General features: G+C 38.3%; 1 long non-coding RNA gene across 2 annotated transcripts; it reads right to left on the bottom strand.

Annotated features, from left to right (window-relative positions):
* Positions 1 to 863: 863 nt before the first annotated feature.
* On the bottom strand, positions 864 to 13,065 carry LOC106532833 (uncharacterized). 2 transcript variants are annotated; one of them, XR_001312153.1, is made up of 7 exons: positions 12,448 to 13,065; positions 9,045 to 9,232; positions 7,738 to 7,854; positions 7,547 to 7,644; positions 6,625 to 6,670; positions 3,412 to 3,469; positions 864 to 2,118 (listed from the first exon to the last, which is right to left on the bottom strand). It is a non-coding gene; the product is annotated as an uncharacterized LOC106532833 (long non-coding RNA). The 2 variants fall into 2 exon arrangements; XR_001312158.1 differs by lacking the exon at positions 7,738 to 7,854.
* Positions 13,066 to 13,220: the final 155 nt, after the last annotated feature.

Below are 13,220 nucleotides of genomic sequence, written 5' to 3' on the forward strand. Positions count from 1 at the left end.
CTTCGAAGCTTTTATTTTTGAAGAAGTATCTCATATTAGCATTTTGGTATTCAGTAATTTTAAATCACAATTTTTAGATAGTGTTTTGTACGGAGCCCGCTAGGTGTCATGGGAGAAATGAATAAATAAAAACGGATCCTGACTTTGGTTCTCAGGATCCCGAGAACGAAAGTCGAGATCCGTTTTTATTTAGTTTTTTCTCCCGTGTCTCCTCGCAGGCTCCGTAGTTTTCTAAAGAGCCCGCGAGAGGACATGGGAGGAAAAAAATTATGGATCCTGACTTTCTTTCTCAGGATCCCGAGAACCAAAGTCGAGATTCTGATTTTCTTTCTCGGGATCCCAACTTCGGTTCTCGGGATCCCAACTTCGGTTCTCGGGATCCCAACTTCGGTTCTCGGGATCCCAACTTCGGTTCTCGGGATCCTGAGAAAGAAAGTCAGGATCCGTTTTTATTTATTTCTTCTCCCATGTTTCCTCGCGGGCTCCGCAGATAACAACTTCAGTTTATCAACAAAAAAACAACAACAATAATAATAAAAAGAAATTAAAAAAAGAAAAGTTTTAAACAGGTTTACAGTACATCCATTAGATTTTGTTTAGTAATAAATTTTGGAGGACAAGGGGTCATTTAGGCAAATTGTTTTGCAAAAACAACATTGACGCAAACCCAGCTCAGTCTGTGATAATCAGACTCAGCTGGGTTTGTTTATCTTTTTGCAAATCAGCTGTTTGTATTCATTTATTTTTTGATAGGGAACATTTGCTGCCTTCCCCCTTTTAACATTTACAATGGATATTAAAATGTTTTTATGTGATGTCCTGAATGAAAATGTGAAATGTGACAAAAAGAAGAAGAAGAAAAAAGAGTCAGACAGCATGTTTGTGTTTTTAGTTATTTAAAATGTGCAAAAATATGTGGTACACCTCAATAAAATTGCACAATATTTAGGGGCCAGACTGTACAGAACAGACACAGAACTATAGTTTGACATAAAAGTAATAATTATTTTTAAGCGTGTGTATGTTTTTTATAAAAGCATTTTCTTTCTTAACCACATATAATTTGTCAAACGAACAAAATAAATAAATAAAATTTGCTGCTTTTCCTGAATGTAAAACTCCAGCCTTGGTCAGTGTCTGTCAGTATATTTATTATAGCAAAACACAAGTTTCCCAGTGAGACTCTGTTTTTAGCTACACAGCAGCAGTTACATTGCCAAGCTTCCAAATATACGTATTAGCAGCTCTGTGGTTTTGTATGATTTGTAACAAAAACATTGTTTAAAACAAACAGTTTTTTTTCAGTCTGTCACTCTGATTCAGTCGGAGTAGTTTTGTTCCTTCAGAACAAACTGGCTGATAAAATATTGCGGGAATCTGGAGTTTTGTCTGTGTGCTGCTGGTCACTTATTGACTGATTTGTCTTCTCCTCCTGTGTGCTTTTAGGTGAAACAACGTATTTCCCATTAGTAGTTTCCGCAGACTGTGGCTGAGTGCACGTGTCCCGTCTCTGTGCTCCACGTCTTTCTGGAGGATGCGAGGCACTATCAGGCAGGCTGCAGCTGTTTGGGCCTTGCTGTTTGTCGGTGTCCATTCTGAGGCGTTCAGTTTTCTTGTCTGTGAACTAACCTCTTGTGCTCCTTTCTGTCAGGTTGTGCAGGGGTTTCCGATAAAGCCGAGCTCCTTGAACTGCTCAACCATTCACAATTATCCAACCGCACCACTGTTGACTCTGAGCTGTTTCCGCTGCTGCTCGTCTGCTGCCCATCTTGTGCCTTTAATTTCCCGTTTGTTGACACGGAACGGCCAGTGTCACCGCTGCTGTGACTGCCTGCATCAGAGACACGACGGAGTGAGGAGGAGGAGGTATTACTATCTCTTGAAGTCCAGGCAGAGATGGGGTTTTTTCTCTCCCAAATCTGTGTTCGGTAAGCGAATACAGCTCTGTGATGATATATGGTTTTCAGGGGAAGGCGAGTACTTCTGAAGAGTCCTGAACAGTGAAGTCTTGGTGGGAGGATGTGAACTTGATGGTTTAGGTGTAAGATGGCACAGAAAAGTCAAATTTGGTGTAAAGTTCGGTGCAGTGGAGAGACAGACATTTGTCCTGCTGACATTCTGAGAGGAAAAAAAAAGTCAGAGGAGAAAATGCATCAGGATATGAGTTCAACTACGATAATACATTTACTTTTATAAAGGCTGGATCGTATACAGAAGACACAGTAGTATGTCACATTACTTAAACACTTATACGAAAGAAGTTGCAAAACTGGACATTTTGCAAGTGCGTGACTTTTGCACATAACGTACTACCGCCATACCCACCACCACCCACTCCCTCAACTGTGAGAATTGTATGCACACGTCACTTTTACACTCATATGCATCCTTCACTTTACTTTTATCAGCATTAAGCTTCTACTATAGCTGCAATATTCAACTTTTTCTTGTATAAAGATCTCTATTTTTACATTACTGAGTACCCCTCCATTTCCTGTCATTTTTGTGTTGATGTCAGACATTCATCCTTATCTGTGTCCATGTTGTATTACACATTTACTGTCACTTTTATGTTTATTTACAATGTTACTGGATTGTGCAATTTCAGCTGATTACTTGTTTATTGTTGTAACTGGGAAGGAGGGTAACACAATTTCAATTCTCTGTATGTTTTGCACAAATGAAGCATTGACAATTAAACTACTTGAATCTTGAATAAATAGATTAAAATAACGTCCTGATGCATCTCAGTAATCCAGGTAGAAAAAAAATCCAAAAGAAAAAATAAGTAGGTCCTCTGGATGGGTTCTTCTTTAATACAAAAATAAAATAAATTAAAATAAACTTAAATCATTCTACTGTCTCGTCACAGGAGGGGATGAGACTTCATGTGATGAAGGTGGGAGCTTTAAGTCTGTTTGTATAGCTGCTCTAAGTTCTTTCAGTTCTGTACAGAGACAAACAGGTTTAAAATAACAGAATCATCTTTCTTAGTTTTGCATAGCATGTATACAACAAAATATAGTTCAAAACCTAAAAACAAAAATGCAGAAAATGACAAATAAATATACAGACATAGCAAAAAAACATTAAAATAGAAATGCAAATAGAGTCTTGAAATGATCTCTTATGGACTCTTTATGTTCTCACTAAGCCTCTCTGGGAGGCTTCCATGCTTCGTTATGCCACTGACATGCTGAAAATGAACTACTGAACACTTAAAAACTAGTTTCCATAGACATTTCAAAATTAACAGTGCTCTTTTTTCCTTGCAAAAATGTATTCTGGATTGAGCTCAAATCATTTTTATGTGTATTGTTTATTTGAGCTAAAGTAGAGCATGTTTTTTTACACGTCTTGTTATTTAATTCTGCGCCACCAGATGGCAGCAAAACCAAAGCATTCTCTTACCTGCAAGTGACGGTTCTGTCATGCATGGTCCACCCTGATGCTGTTGTTTTATATTTCCCTGCAGGAAACACAAAACACAAGAAAACTGTAAGAGTTCGCCTTAGTTGTGCAATTTCAGTCCCCATCCTATCAGCATGCAATTCAAAAATACTGGTGCAAAAAGTAGGAAAATGAGGGGAAAGCATTAACCGTGTTTAAGTCGAGCTGTTGGAAACTGCAAGGCAAATGAGAAAAAGAGGATAAAAATAACACAGGCAGAGAGGAGAAAGGAATGTGTGTGTGAGAGAGAGCAGCCACTAAACGATTGCGCAGCAGTATTCCATCATAATTTGGCCTCCGACATCCATATCCACAGCAAATGAAAACCATAGCGTCGTCCGTGTGTGTCTGTGTGCCAAAGGCATGAAAAAACAAAAAAGCTGATTTTAAAGAGTTATGAGTGAATGGTCGAGTCCTCTGCTCATTTTACACCAGCATGAATTCTAATAACTCTTTATAACAATCGCAGACGGCAGTCCGTTACACACAAAAACCCACACATACAAACACAGTGATTCAAACACACCCACATGTCAGGACTCTGACAGTGAAATCACATATCTCAGTTGTTTCTCTCCGCAGGACTCCAACCCAAACCTCCCTGGCTTGTCTTTTCAGAGATTTAATAAAGTATTTCTGGTGTTTCTTCCAGTGAGGAAACTAAAACCGTAAACATGTCTGCCTGTCTGGAGCTTTAAAAGTAGACTTTATGGACCGTGCAGAGATTAAATGCAAAACCATGACAGCAAACGTACTAATATGAAGGGGAAAGCTTTATATTTTTCCAGACATAAGAGCCTAAATTTATCACTGCACAGCACACATACACTGTCTGAATCACAAACAAAATTGAGCTGAAACCTATTGCCACTTTTTATTATCTTATTAACCAGTGGCGGCTGGTGGGGGTATTTGTAGGGAGGGCTAAGAGATATATAATAAAACACTGCAGATTGGATTCCAACAACAGAAGCATCCAAACAAAAAGAGTTTTGTGATTAGCCAGTTCTTTCACAGAAACCAGGTCACAGAAAACTTTCCTTTTGCCAGATTTGAATATCCTTTGGTGTATCTGCCCCCAGTCTCTTCACTTACAGTTTTTCTTCCAAAGACATGAATGAAAACGGGTGAAAATTGAAATAATCCACCTTGTTTTAGCTACTCAGTTTACGACAAACTACATCCACTCACTCGAGGCATGTTATTGTACGTCCACAGTGGCTGTGGCCTTGGGCTGACCCTGAGCTGAACAAAATTAGCTCCAATGGGCTGCAAACTGAGGGGGCGGGACAAGCTGTCTGTCAATCATTCTGTATCACGAAAGACATTGGGTCTGTGAAACGTTGTCCCTTTGGAAAGACTGGGATTTTCTTCAGACTGCTTGGCACCGGTTTTGTTATAAATTTCACAAAATGCCATATGTAGTTTTATTTTGTATTTAAGATGTTTACGCAGCAGCATCAACGTATTTGACTGCGTTTAACACAGCATCGCCTTCATGATGTCAGTGTTTGCAGAAAATACATTTTAATACCGAACAATGGTCTGTGTTCTGCAACGTGACTGCCTTTATCTGTACAGTCCAAGTATACAGTGGGGACAACAGCAGTCTGTGGTGTTCAAGCTGGCAGCAGGGTGGAGGGGTTTAAAATACACAGAGCTCAAAGGCAGCAGAAAATGTGACAACCACTTGCTGCTTAATAGCACGTCCAGTAGTCTGATTTATTTCCTGGATCACAATCAGGTAATCTGCACTTTGTTCAGAGCAACAGAAATGAGTCAAAGTCAGACAATGAGCTCTCATCTTACAGCAGGAGTGTGTCAGATGTGGCTGCAATAAAGACGGATAGGGTGTTGAACAGAAAAAGAGAATACATGTTTCAATTTCAGCATCTGTTATGTTTTTGTTTGGTTTATGTGTTGAAATGATTTGCAGATTGAAGCCAGTTTTATTGGAAAACAACATTCAGCATGTCAAACCAGTGAAATCACTGCAGCCCGTCATTTCAGAAGGTTCAGTTTATGTTCTGGTCAAAACAAAAACTGCAGTAAAACCCAGAAGTTAGCAATCAGGACCTAAAACTGTGATTTGGACATTCGGAAGGTTTTCCTGTTTAACTTGTCACTTTGTAAATGTTTCCATTTAAAACTTGAATCTAAATCCCCTTTGTCTTCAAACCACATTCAAACCACACACAAACTGATGACTTGAAATGAACTAATTAAGCTGTTTGCCACTAATTAGCTTCCCAATTAAATCTCACTATGGTGTAGATACATTTAATTGTAATTTTTAGCAGGTGTGGCTGAGTTACACTAAACAAACTGAAATATTGATATGAGCATTCACATTTATAGACGTTAAGAACGGAGAGATGTATGTTGCTGTAAAAAACTAAAAGAATTGCACAGGCGTTCCGCAGGGCAGGGTATAGTGCCCTTTCTTTTAACAGCTGCTGAGTTATTGGAATTAATGAGGCAGTTACTGTATCTCCTGCACAGCTCTGGCAACATCCAGAACTACAGCCACTGAAGGTGTTCAGCAGCTTTATGCCTTACTCAGACACATCACTTGTTTAGGGAAATAATTAAAAAGAAATACGCTGCAACTGTTTAAACAGTTCAGATAAATCTTTACAGTAAATGTCTCGGGAGGCAACAAGTACGCCTCCAGGTTTTAATGGCTGGAACAACACTGCTCTGGGGAAGGAAACTTGAATTAAATCCCCTCCTCGCTCTGCTTGACACAGTCTCACTTTGTTTATAGCAAACCGCCTTGATGAGGTTTCCAGGCATTGCCTGAACTGCTTTGTTTATCTTTCCGAAAGGAGCTTCACATAATAAATTTAAGAGGAAAAACTAACTAGCTATTTTTTTTCTTCATGTTCTTGTTTCACACCCTTTAAAAAAGGGCTGGAAACATACAAATTCCAGGCGGTAGCAAACAAAGAGTAGAGAGAGATAAGCTCAACATCTGGTCCACAGACAAGTCCTGCTTCTGACCTAATCCGGTTCCTTTCATGCAGGACCGTGAAGCCGAAAGGCAGACATGAACATCGGTGTGTTGCACCATGTGTGATGCACGTTTTGTGTGTGGGCATAAAGATGTCTGTACGCCGTTTGAATGACTGAAACGAGTATGATATTTTACTGCATACTAGTTAGCATACTTACCTTTATAAACTTTATCAGTGCTTCACTTTCTGACAAGAAGACGGACCTAAAATATAGATGATACAAGACAAACACAGCTGTTACAGTTACACTGATGTACACCAGATCAACTCTCAGAGTTTATTTTCTAACGTTTTCAAAGAGAAATAATGTCTTTTTTTTATCCCTTTGTAAATCCACACTTTCTCCTTCACTGGTTACACAATCATGCCAGACCTAATTCACCTTTTTTAAAGGAAAAAAAAAAGAACTCCTTTGCCGGCTCGGTCCAGTCTGGGATTCATTTTCTGACAATGGGACCTTTTGTTCTGGTCTAGTCAGGAAACGGGAAAGAGAAGGAGAGATAGAGACGGAGTGAGAGAGGTAAAGAGGAGCTTTTCAAAGGTGGCTCCAGTGACCATCGCCTGAGAGATGGAGAGAGGAAAAGGAGGAATGAAGTATGAGAGGGGCAGAAGCTGCAGACGAAGAATGAAAAAAATGTTATGGAAGAGAAGTGAGTAAAGAGGGAGCAGTAACAGAAACCTACGCTCAGACACTGGACAAATATTAAGACAGTTCCATAGTGTGACATGTCGACCAAAGGTTTGGGACAAACTAATAGAATTTAAGCTTGTGAAGGTCACAACCAAAGAATCGGAGAAAAAAAAACCCATCTGAAATACTGTAAATGAAGTTCAAAGAGAGGATTCTGTTTACATAAACAGGGCAGTTTTGATTTCATTGTGGGCAGTTTAGGATTTGAGAAGTTTCTAGAATAACAGTATTTCACCAAAGAAACAAACACACCCAACACAATAAAAGCCCACTGGTATATGGACTTTTCAAAGTGATCCTAATGAGACTGTGCAACTAAACAGTCATCTGAAATTCAGCTGTGATTCGTCACAAGTCTACAGAAGAACCAACACTCTGTGTAACTTACCTGTGTTGAGTGATAACGTTGTGTGTCTCTTTAACTTGTCTCTAATCGACTCAAACTCATCTTCAGCGCTGGACTGGTCTAAACGAGAGCTTGGTCTTCTGGAAGAAAAAAAATAAAGATTTCATTATATTTTCGGTATTAATCATTATTACTGTACAGTGCCCATGTATTTGTTAATTTGTGTTACGAACCTTCTGAAATTATCCCTATTTTTAAAGCTGACAGAGTTACTGTAACATGTCTCCTGGTGACTGAGGGTGTAGTGCATAGTTTCAGGTTTGTACCCAAACAATTGCACCATATCATCTCTGTTCCAAGAAAAGCAGAAACAGCATGAGAAATGTCTGATAACTGGTTGTATATATATATATATATATATATATATATATAATATGTACCACCTGAGACAACCTGATAGTGTGAACGTTACCAAATGTTAATATTAAAACATCATCTGAAATTAACGTTTTTATATGATTCAAAAAAATTTCTTTTGTTTTTAGCAATACTGCATGTTGTTATTAAAGTAACAAAAATTGTGAAAGTGAACTTTAGTTTGTGTGTGGACTGACAAATAAATAAAGGTATGTTTTCAAATGATAGGAGGCTGTATGGCAGTTTGTTCAGCCTTCTTATTTTTATAGCCTTTGCAATTGGAGAAATCTGTCTTTTCATGCTACTCAGACAAATACACAGAGCTTTGTGTGTGTGTGTGTGTGTGTGTGTGTGTGTGTGTGTGTGTGTGTGTGTGTGTGTGTGTGTGTGTGTGTGTGTGTGTGTGTGTGTGTGTGTGTGTGTGTGTGTGTGCATGTGTGTGTGTGTGTGCGCGTGCTTGACAGGGTGAATGGTTTTAGCATCAGGACCACACACGAGGAAGCTGGTGATAAATCATTTGACACTTACAATCTGCCTCACGCAGATTTAAAATGCACGTGAAATTTGGAGCCAAAAGTTTCTGCACCTTTACTTTAAATAAGCTGCGCTACGTCTTTAAAAACGTTTTTTGGCAAAAGTGGAGAATCAAATTAAACACAATTATGCACAAGCAATCGTTTTAAGTGAATGTTGTGAAAGCACCGCAAAGCTTTGGCAATGTTTTCTTGCAACAAAGTCAATTAAATTAAGCTAAAAATGACAAACAGAGGGCTTTCGAAGTGGCTTTGTTAAGTAGAAGTGTAATTAGTTAGAAGTGTGTTGGGTTTACTCCTAAAAGCCATCCAGCTGATATGCACTTGGGACACAGCCTAATTAACTGATCAAAGGCCTGAAACTCACTCAAACACACATATACACACTCAGTGCCTTGCATCAAGGTCAACAATTCATCCTGAAGGCAACATCAGAGGATTTCTGCTGACGTCAGTGTGTGTGGCACTTTTCCCACACAACCACTAACAATATGACATTTCTGTGTCTGTATATGTTTACTTGCAAGCCAATACACTAAAAGAAAAAAAACTGTGAACTGTGAAAGGTGATTTGTATAAATGAGGCTTACCTTCCAGTCATGCAGGCTTTCTCTTTGAGAGTCTGTAGCAACATCCTAACCTCAGCTCACACCAGCTCTTTCACAACAGGGGGGTCAGAGAGTGGGCAGCTTTGGGGGTGTGTGGATGGATTCTCTGCTCTGCTGTTATGGTTTCCATGTTGCTGTCTCCCCTGCCAGACCTCGTGCCCCATCACTGGCTGCAGAGGTTCCCACAGTGAAGTCATAAAGAAACAATACATAAGAACTATGAATAGATTTCTGATCTTGTGATAGTTCAGTAGTGATGATCTCAGTATTCCTTTTCTGCCATTCAAAATGTGACATATCTGGTTTTATTATCTTCATTCTTTCATAAAAATATTTAAACTGTGGTGAGCCTAACAGAATGTTATAATCAACCAGATCATAGAATTTCAATAATTTCAGTAAATACAAGCTTTTACTCTCTTGGACACAGACTGAACCAATATACTTTAACAATGACAATAAATAAAATAGCTTAGGTTATTTGTGGTGGTTTTTAGTAGACAGTGCATTGACATGACTTGTTCTGAATAGAGGGATGTAAAAACTTAAAACTAAATGGCACCGAACTGAACCCCACCATCAGACAAACGGGCCTGTGTGCTGTGAGCTTTTCACTCTCTGTAATGTGTGCACGTGTGTCTCAGCGGAGTCTGGATGCCATTAGCACCTTCACACCTGCTTCTTGCCAGTCATTTCTGCACGTTGCCATCTCCACTTCAAAGGAATACACTGGAGGGTACTAAACATGTCATTTCTGGATTCATATGTGCGTGCACATTCAGTCACACACTAACATGCGCTGTGTTTTGCACACATAAGCCTTTTAAATTCACACTGACTTCCTCTGTCTCTCCTTGGTAACTGAGGTGTTTATAATGCACACGCTAACAGGTTGTCCTCATCTTCAGACATTTCATGGTTGGCTTCAAGATAATCTTTTGTCAATTAATGTTAAAAAACTGTGTGCATGTATTTTTCCTCACCCAGGAGACATTTCAATATAACAAATCAACTCATTTTTTTAAACAAACCCCTTGATATTGTCACTACCTACAAATACCTTGGAATTACTTTGGATTCTCATTTGACTTATCGTGATCATGTACAAGTCTTAACCACTAAGTTGAAACAGAAATTATACGTTTATTCAAAAAATTAGATCCAATCTGACATCTTCTGATTCAAATATCTATCTTCATGCCATTATACTCTCAACCATGTCGTGCTGTTTACCTGTTTGGTCTTAGAACCCATAGTTAGGCTCTACAACAAGGCCTACAAAATTCATAAAAAACTTCCTGGTTGGACTCATCACTGTACAGTTCTTTCACTGTCTGATGTCTTGACTTTTCAGAATTATGTTTTGTATAGTGGTATTAATTTATATTTTCAGATCTTCCAAGGTGCCAATTATGGAACTCTCTGTGCATTGTTGCCCAAATCAAATTCTGGAAGTGGTCATTCAACTACACTCTAAAAATGAAATGTTGGATTTACTTAACCATGTTACGTGACCTGGTTCCACTTAACTGAGTTGAGTAAATTCAAAGCAATATGCTCATGTTCTTTGGTTAAAAAACTGGTATATTGCTTTGAATTTACTCAACTCAGTTAAGTGGAACCAGGTCGCATAACATCGTTAAGTAAATCCAACATTTCATTTTTTACAGTGTAGACCTGTTACAAAAGGAAAACTGATATTACCAACTTTTAAAAACTGTTACGGCCAGAGGTCTTTCTTCTATGTTTATACTAAAGCATGGAATGACATTCCTCGAAACATAAAGTCCATTTCAAAACTACARCCCTTTAAGAAGAATCTTGTCTGCCATCTGCTGGACACTTTTTGTTGTGCTCATATTTAGACGTCCTATTTTGCAAATGCTGCCTTTTTGAAATTTGGTATGCTTGTTTGTCTTTGTGTCTTTGGTGTATAATGACGTGATTGTGATGCTGTATTTCTGAGTGTTTTATGTGCTGCAGAACAGGAACCTGCTGTAAAACAGCAATTATGCTGAGTCAGGCTTGATTTTTAATCATCTTTTCCTGTTAAATAAATAAATCAATCAAATCAAATCAAGTCCCTGGATTTGTCTCCATCTTTCTGCTGAGATTGTTCTCATTTTGAAACTATTTTAAGAAACCACATCAGTCAAAAACTAATATGTGACCTATATTGAATTTAGGAATAGATTAAAGGAGAATAGCCCATTTCAAGAAGAAACAGGAGTAAGCTCTGATATTGCATGGTAAAAAGACACGAAAAGAGATCGTCTTTCTTCAGCTCAAACCACCTTAGACAATGAAGACTTTGATAAAAGGAGGAACAGCTTCATTCAGGAATGAAGAAATTGCCTTCTGATGTACTATCACTTTACCTTCTCAAAGGCACTGAATTCATTACAGGCTGCAAAAAAAAAAGAACAGCACGGATTAAAAAAAAAGATGAACAAAAAGTAGAAAGGAATGTGATTTGTTCCAGAGTGGGGAGCAATAACAGGAGGAAAACCTGCATGAACTTTCAAAACTTGATTGAGGTGCTTTGTGCTTTGATACTTTTTTTTTTACCTTGAAAGTTTGCCAAGGCGTTCAGCCTAAATCTTGCATTTTCTCTGAAAACTTCACAATCAGCCAGCACATATACTGGGGGGATGATTGTTGAATGTTTTAACAAAAAAAAAAAGTTCTCAGTGGCATATTGCACAGTTGTTACCGTGTGGTTTTCAGCAGTAAGCAGCCGCTGAACTCATTTGTGATCAGCAGCACGTGGTCTGGTTAGAAAGCAGAGGGAAATTGTGACCAGGTGGTTTTCTGCAAACACTGACTGGCCTTTTGATGCACTTTAGTGAGGAGAAGAGAATTACTAATAGAGAGGTTTCACTGCCGAACAAAGAGAACACAAACTGGCCCAATTTAGAAAAGAATAACCGTAGTAAAATATTGCAATGCTTGGACAGAAAGGTGTCAAATGTGAACACATTTAAGAAATACAATTTTCTATATATTAAAAAAAATCCTGCTAAAAGGAATTCATTGTTTTGTGATCATTAAAACAGACTTTATATTAACTTTTTATAGTTGAATAGAGAGTTTAATTAAGTTTGAATAAATATTCTAAGTCACATTTAGATCACTTTGTTAGTTTTTGTAATCAGGCATTCAAATTTAGTGTTGAAACTGCGTCCTACTTTTTTATTCACCCTGCCCAAAATTAAATCATTTTAAATATGACAGTATTCAGGTGGAAATTGTCCATAAATAGACTCAGCTTCTTTTTAGGAATCAATCAAAGAGCACAAAAAATAATGAATTTGCACTGAATGTGAAGCTTAAAAACAAGATGCCATGATAGAAAACATGCTGAAGTGGAGTCTGAATAACTCACCTCAGCGTGCACATTCGTGTACATGTCTAGTGTCCCAGTGCTGAACGGATCTTCAGCAGCTCTGATTCAGAGGCATGTCCAGCAACGAGGCTCCACAGGGACTGCCCGGGACACCAGAGCTGAGTTTCTTCAAGTGGAGTCACATTAAGGCAGTCTAGGAACACACAAAAAAGTAACTTTAAAGCACCTGGGAAATATTATGCACCAAAATGTTATTAATTTGTTACTTTGATTTGATACTTTTATTTGATACTTAAACAACCTTTTCAAAACTATACTGTAGATTTTGTTAACAAAATGGGAAGATACATTGATAAAGATTAAACACTAGATCAAGTCGATGCAAAAGTCAAGCAGATTATAACGGAGTAGTCCATCAATCATTTGTCTCATTTATTTTAAGTTAAATACATAAGCTTATATTTAAAAAACAAACCAAACAGTATTTTAAAGTTGTAGAAACAGGCTTAATAAACAAAACCAAAAATTAAAAAGATAAAATAAAGCCAGCAAAGGACAAGCTGTAGGTTGACTACCAGTCCCATAAAGTAAAATTGAAATTTAAAAATATTTGAGTTGAAAAGCATCCATTCATCCATTTTCTTCCGCCTAACCGGGGTCGGGTCGCTGGGGCAGCAGCTTCAGAAGGGAGGCCGAGACCTCCCTCTCCCCAGCCACTTCTTCCAGCTCCTCCGGGGGATTCTTTCTTTCGGTCATGACCCAAAGCTCATGACCATAGATGAGGGTAGGAACGTAGATCGACCGGTAAATCG

This window comes from Austrofundulus limnaeus, unplaced genomic scaffold, assembly GCF_001266775.1.
Source record: "Austrofundulus limnaeus strain Quisiro unplaced genomic scaffold, Austrofundulus_limnaeus-1.0 Scaffold6, whole genome shotgun sequence".
NCBI classification, from domain to species: domain Eukaryota; kingdom Metazoa; phylum Chordata; class Actinopteri; order Cyprinodontiformes; family Rivulidae; genus Austrofundulus; species Austrofundulus limnaeus.